This window comes from Zeugodacus cucurbitae, unplaced genomic scaffold (assembly GCF_028554725.1).
Source record: "Zeugodacus cucurbitae isolate PBARC_wt_2022May unplaced genomic scaffold, idZeuCucr1.2 ctg00000245.1, whole genome shotgun sequence".
Taxonomy (NCBI): domain Eukaryota; kingdom Metazoa; phylum Arthropoda; class Insecta; order Diptera; family Tephritidae; genus Zeugodacus; species Zeugodacus cucurbitae.
In genome coordinates, this window is record NW_026530867.1 from 2402 (window position 1) to 10000 (window position 7599).

At 28.0% G+C, this 7599-nt stretch overlaps 2 non-coding genes across 2 annotated transcripts; both read right to left on the reverse strand.

The window, feature by feature from the left end:
- Positions 1-553: 553 nt before the first annotated feature.
- On the reverse strand, positions 554-732 carry LOC128924061 (5.8S ribosomal RNA). Its single transcript, XR_008472758.1, has one exon. It is a non-coding gene; the product is annotated as a 5.8S ribosomal RNA (ribosomal RNA).
- Positions 733-1241: 509 nt separating this feature from the next.
- LOC128924064 (small subunit ribosomal RNA) lies at positions 1242-3231 on the reverse strand. The gene has a single exon (XR_008472760.1). It is a non-coding gene; the product is annotated as a small subunit ribosomal RNA (ribosomal RNA).
- Positions 3232-7599: the final 4368 nt, after the last annotated feature.

Consider the following 7599-nt stretch of genomic DNA (forward strand, 5'->3'; position numbering starts at 1 on the left):
CTTTTCGCTCGCCGCTACTAAGAAAATCCTTGTTAGTTTCTTTTCCTCCCCTCATTAATATGCTTAAATTCAGGGGGTAGTCCCATATGAGTTGAGGTTGTATAAAAATATTTATATTTATTTTATATTTTAGCTTTTTGCTATTTTAAAGAAACATACATAATTATTTCTTAACACCAATATAATTTTCTTAATAATAAATATTCAATCTTTTCATCCCGTACTACTTACTTCATTATAACAACAATATTATTTTCTTGGTTTTTTACATTTAAGGCAATCCTAGAATAAAATAATATTTTATGCTAGACGTTCCTCTAAATGTATATATTATTTGAAATAATAATATTGAAATTTTATTGTTTTTGGGAATACTAAGATTCTTATTTATTATAAAATTTCGTTCAAATATGAGGTGTTCAAGAATATATTTTCTATATTTCTTTTTATGCTATTAATATTATGGATTGAAAAATACAATCCAGTAATATACCATGTGCTTAAATTCTTTTAATTGACTAAAAGAATAAGCAACTAATTTAGCATAGTCTTACAACCCTCAACCATATGTAGTCCAAGCAGCACTTTAAAATTAATTAAAGTACATAACAGCATGGACTGCAATATGCGTTCAAAATGTCGATGTTCATGTGTCCTGCAGTTCACACGATGACGCACAGTTAGCTGCGTTCTTCATCGACCCATGAGCCGAGTGATCCACCGCTTAGAGTGATAATTTTTTGTTTATTTTAATTTAACGTCAAGAGTTTTTAATTTATTGAAAGAATAACATTTCGTTTTCGTATATAATATATAAATTATTTTAAAACATCTTTCAATAAATTGTAATTTTCAACCCAAACATTTACAAGTTGCGCATGTCTTAGTCCAACAAAAACAGTAATTCCTTTTTTATTACATTTTATTTAATTTCTATATATTTTTAAGGAATTACACGTTAATGAGAACAAATTAACTTATCATTTATATTATTTTTATAAATAATAAGTACAACTATATATGTTTAAAGGTTTGTTGCGTTCAAATACAATGTATGCGATATAATTTTCATTATACTACAATACAAGGAGTAAAAAAAAAAAGAAAAAAAAGAAAAACATTCAAATAAATGAATGAAAAGAAAAAAAAGAAAATAATTTTTCTTTTTTATTCTTTTTTTGTTTGTTTGTTTGTTTGTTTGTTTGTTTGTTTTTTTATAATATTTACGGATAGGAACACAATAATGATCCTTCCGCAGGTTCACCTACGGAAACCTTGTTACGACTTTTACTTCCTCTAAATAATCAAGTTCGGTCAACTTTTGCGAAACAACCGTGAAACACAAGGCGTCACAGTGATCACGTCCGGAGACCTCACTAAATAATTCAATCGGTAGTAGCGACGGGCGGTGTGTACAAAGGGCAGGGACGTAATCAATGCGAGTTAATGACTCACACTTACTGGGAATTCCAAGTTCATGTGAACAGTTTCAGTTCACAATCCCAAGCATGAAAGTGGTTCAGCGGTTTACCCGGACCTCTCGGTCTAGGAAATACACGTTGATACTTTCATTGTAGCGCGCGTGCAGCCCAGGACATCTAAGGGCATCACAGACCTGTTATTGCTCAATCTCGTTACTGCTAGACGCAATTTGTCCATTTAAGAAGCTAGTGTCCTTATAATGGGACAAACCAACAGGTACGGCTCCACTTATATAAACACATTCAAACACTTGCACATTCAAGATGAACTCATGAATGAAGGCTATATAAGCTTCAACACCATAATCCTGAAAGCATCTATTTAATATATTTGAGTCTCGTTCGTTATCGGAATTAACCAGACAAATCACTCCACGAACTAAGAACGGCCATGCACCACCACCCATAGATTCGAGAAAGAGCTATCAATCTGTCTTACACGCTTATGTTCGGACCTGGTAAGTTTTCCCGTGTTGAGTCAAATTAAGCCGCAGGCTCCACTCCTGGTGGTGCCCTTCCGTCAATTCCTTTAAGTTTCAGCTTTGCAACCATACTTCCCCCGGAGCCCAAAAGCTTTGGTTTCCCGGGAAGCGACTGAGAGAGCCATAGTAGTAGCTACACCCAATTGCTAGCTGGCATCGTTTATGGTTAGAACTAGGGCGGTATCTGATCGCCTTCGAACCTCTAACTTTCGTTCTTGATTAATGAAAACATCTTTGGCAAATGCTTTCGCTTAAGTTAGTCTTACGACGGTCCAAGAATTTCACCTCTCGCGTCGTAATACTAATGCCCCCAAACTGCTTCTATTAATCATTACCTCTTGATCTAAAAACCAATGAAAGTAGAACAGAGGTCTTATTTCATTATTCCATGCACAAAATATTCAGGCATTTGGAGCCTGCTTTAAGCACTCTAATTTGTTCAAAGTAATTGTACCGGCCCACAACAACACTCGATGAAGAGCACTGAAGCAGGTTTAAATAGGAGGAATATATAAAAAATACATTGTATTAATTACATATAAGAACTCCACCGGTAATACGCTTGCATACATAAGGTAATGTACATACCACAATTATAGCTGTACTACCCGTATGAAGCACAAATTCAACTACGAACGTTTTAACCGCAACAACTTTAATATACGCTATTGGAGCTGGAATTACCGCGGCTGCTGGCACCAGACTTGCCCTCCAATAGGTCCTTGTTAAAGGATTTAAAGTGTACTCATTCCAATTACAGGGCCTCGGATATGAGTCCTGTATTGTTATTTTTCGTCACTACCTCCCCGAACTGGGAGTGGGTAATTTACGCGCCTGCTGCCTTCCTTAGATGTGGTAGCCGTTTCTCAGGCTCCCTCTCCGGAATCGAACCCTGATTCCCCGTTACCCGTTGCAACCATGGTAGTCCTAGATACTACCATCAAAAGTTGATAGGGCAGACATTTGAAAGATCTGTCGTCGGTACGAGACCATACGATCTGCAAGTTATCTAGAGTTCAACCAATATAACGATCTTACGATCGCTTGGTTTTAGCCTAATAAAAGCACACGTTCCAAAAGGTCCGTGTTTATTTTGCATGTATTAGCTCTAGAATTACCACAGTTATCCAAGTAACTGTTAACGATCTATGGAACCATAACTGATATAATGAGCCTTTTGCGGTTTCACTTTTAATTTGTTTGTACTTAGACATGCATGGCTTAATCTTTGAGACAAGCATATAACTACTGGCAGGATCAACCAGAATAATATTTTTTATTCATTTATATAATATTTTTTATACTATATAAATTTTTATAATGATATTTTCAATATTTGAAAATTAAGTACACGACATATACACAATGCAAAGGAGAACGAAATCGCGACAATAAATAATTATGAAATTTCTTCTACTATGGTCGGATTAAATAATTTACTTCATGTCATTTAAATTTCATATTATTGTATTATTTATTGCGGTCTTATTCGGACTTTGAGACTGTGTATCTTATCGTGAGAAAGAATTTTCGTTCTCTATACATATATAATATAATTATTAATGTAAGGACGATGTTTCTTCTTGTATTTGTTAAACTTTCAAATAATATCATTTTTTATACATTTTACTTTATTTCAATGCATATAGTGTATAGTGTATATATCTTTTTTTAAGAGTATATACGTTTTTCTTTTGATTTGAAATTAATAATTTCAATTCAATTATTTTTCATTTTATTTCATATATGATATGAAAGTATTCGAGCGTAATAATATAAATATTTAACTTTATTGAATTTTATTCTTTACCCACATATATTTTATGTGAATAGAAGAACAAACCCCAAAAAAAGTTAAATTAAAAAAAAAACGACTACATTATGTTAGGTATAGAAGAATAATCTCAATTAATAACATTTCATTATTAACAAAATTATTTCTATTTAAACCAACTGTAGCAAACCAGGAATAAATTTTTTTGCTCTCATTTATATATTACACTTAAATACTTTTATAAATATATGAAAATAATTTTCATATAAGTACTAAGTATGCAATTTCATACAAGTATTAAAATTTTCATACAAGTACTAATGTTGAAGTTTCATACAACATATATGTTTTCTGCCACGTACACCTCACCAACCGGAAATCGTATGGAGAAAATCTTTTTAACCATATAAAAGTTTTAAATTCATATATATACAAGTAATTTATATCATTTTCTATGAGCATTATGCTTATAAGAAATATTACAACATCAAAAATAGCTTAACATTTATTTTTTTTTTTAAATTTTTTGTACTTATATGAAAATTATTTAGTTGTATGAATTCATACACTTAGTACTTATATGAAAATTAGTATCTATATGAAAATTAATTAGTATTTATATGAAATTTATTAAGTATCTATATGAAAATTATTTAGTATTTATATGAAAATTATTTACTTGTATGAATTCATAAACTTAGTATCTATATGAAAATTATTTAGTATTTATATGAAAATTTTTTACTTGTATGAATTCATAAACTTAGTATCTATATGAAAATTATTTAGTATTTATATGAAAATTTTTAACTTGTATGAATTCATTAACTTAGTATCTATATGAAAATTATTTAGTATTTATATGAAAATTTTTAACTTGTATGAATTCATTAACTTAGTATCTATATGAAAATTATTTAGTATTTATATGAAAATTATTTACTTGTATGAATTCATAAACTTAGTATCTATATGAAAATTATTTAGTATTTATATGAAAATTTTTAACTTGTATGAATTCATTAACTTAGTATCTATATGAAAATTATTTAGTATTTATATGAAAATTTTTAACTTGTATGAATTCATTAACTTAGTATCTATATGAAAATTATTTAGTATTTATATGAAAATTTTTAACTTGTATGAATTCATTAACTTAGTATCTATATGAAAATTATTTAGTATTTATATGAAAATTATTTACTTGTATGAATTCATAAACTTAGTATCTATATGAAAATTATTTAGTATTTATATGAAAATTTTTTACTTGTATGAATTCATAAACTTAGTATCTATATGAAAATTATTTAGTATTTATATGAAAATTTTTAACTTGTATGAATTCATAAACTTAGTATCTATATGAAAATTATTTAGTATTTATATGAAAATTTTTTACTTGTATGAATTCATAAACTTAGTATCTATATGAAAATTATTTAGTATTTATATGAACATTTTTTACTTGTATGAATTCATAAACTTAGTATCTATATGAAAATTATTTAGTATTTATATGAAAATTTTTAACTTGTATGAATTCATTAACTTAGTATCTATATGAAAATTATTTAGTATTTATATGAAAATTTTTTACTTGTATGAATTCATAAACTTAGTATCTATATGAAAATTATTTAGTATTTATATGAAAATTTTTAACTTGTATGAATTCATTAACTTAGTATCTATATGAAAATTAATTAGTATTTATATGAAATTTATTAAGTATCTATATGAAAATTATTTAGTATTTATATGAAAATTATTTACTTGTATGAATTCATAAACTTAGTATCTATATGAAAATTATTTAGTATTTATATGAAAATTTTTTACTTGTATGAATTCATAAACTTAGTATCTATATGAAAATTATTTAGTATTTATATGAAAATTTTTAACTTGTATGAATTCATTAACTTAGTATCTATATGAAAATTATTTAGTATTTATATGAAAATTTTTAACTTGTATGAATTCATTAACTTAGTATCTATATGAAAATTATTTAGTATTTATATGAAAATTATTTACTTGTATGAATTCATAAACTTAGTATCTATATGAAAATTATTTAGTATTTATATGAAATTTTTTTACTTGTATGAACGTGGTTTCGGCGTTTTGGCTCTTTATATGGGGTTTCGGCTCTTCGCAAATAGGGACAGTAGGAATCTCCTGAATTCCTTTTTGCGCGTCACTAATAAGATGACGATGCATTTGGCTACGTAAATAAAATCATTTTTATGCCCGCCGTTTAACCAAACTTAGTTTTTTTTATATGCAAATATACGTGGTTTCGGCGTTTTGGCTCTTTATATGTGGTTTCGGCTCTTCGCAAATAGGGACAGTAGGAATCTCCTGAATTCCTTTTTGCGCGTCACTAATAAGATGACGATGCATTTGGCTACGTAAATAAAATCATTTTTATGCCCGCCGTTTAACCAAATTTAGTTTTTTTTATATGCAAATATACGTTTTTTCGGCCTTTTGGCTCTTTATATGTGGTTTCGGCTCTTCGCAAATAGGGACAGTAGGAATCTCCTGAATTCCTTTTTGCGCGTCACTAATAAGATGACGATGCATTTGGCTACGTAAATAAAATCATTTTTATGCCCGCCGTTTAACCAAACTTAGTTTTTTTTATATGCAAATATACGTGGTTTCGGCGTTTTGGCTCTTTATATGTGGTTTCGGCTCTTCGCAAATAGGGACAGTAGGAATCTCCTGAATTCCTTTTTGCGCGTCACTAATAAGATGACGATGCATTTGGCTACGTAAATAAAATCATTTTTATGCCCGCCGTTTAACCAAACTTAGTTTTTATATTATACAATATACCATTATATTAATTTTTGTATATTTCAATTGCTTTTCAGTATATTGTAAAAGTCGTTTGATAACTTTGCGTTCAAAGCTGTATCTTTATGTTAAGGTTCTCTCTAACAACTATTCAATATACCATTATATATTCATTTTTGTATATTTCAATTGTTTTTCAGTATATTGTAATAGTCGTTTGATAACAATCTATATAACACTACCTTATGTTCTCAATGAATATTGAGAAATAAAGTACTTTGCGTTCAAAAATCTGTATCTTTATGTTATAAGATTCTCTCTAACAACTATACAATATATTAATTTTTGTATATTTCACAATTGTTTTTCAGTATATTGTAATAGTCGTTTGATAACAATCTATATAACACTACCTTATGTTCTCAATGAATATTGAGAAATAAAGTACTTTGCGTTCAAAAATCTGTATCTTTATGTTATAAGATTCTCTCTAACAACTATACAATATATTAATTTTTGTATATTTCACAATTGTTTTTCAGTATATTGTAATAGTCGTTTGATAACAATCTATATAACACTACCTTATGTTCTCAATGAATATTGAGAAATAAAGTACTTTGCGTTCAAAAATCTGTATCTTTATGTTATAAGATTCTCTCTAACAACTATACAATATATTAATTTTTGTATATTTCACAATTGTTTTTCAGTATATTGTAATAGTCGTTTGATAACAATCTATATAACACTACCTTATGTTCTCAATGAATATTGAGAAATAAAGTACTTTGCGTTCAAAAATCTGTATCTTTATGTTATAAGATTCTCTCTAACAACTATACAATATATTAATTTTTGTATATTTCACAATTGTTTTTCAGTATATTGTAATAGTCGTTTGATAACAATCTATATAACACTACCTTATGTTCTCAATGAATATTGAGAAATAAAGTACTTTGCGTTCAAAAATCTGTATCTTTATGTTATAAGATTCTCTCTAACAACTATACAATATATTAATTTTTGTATATTTCACAATTGTTTT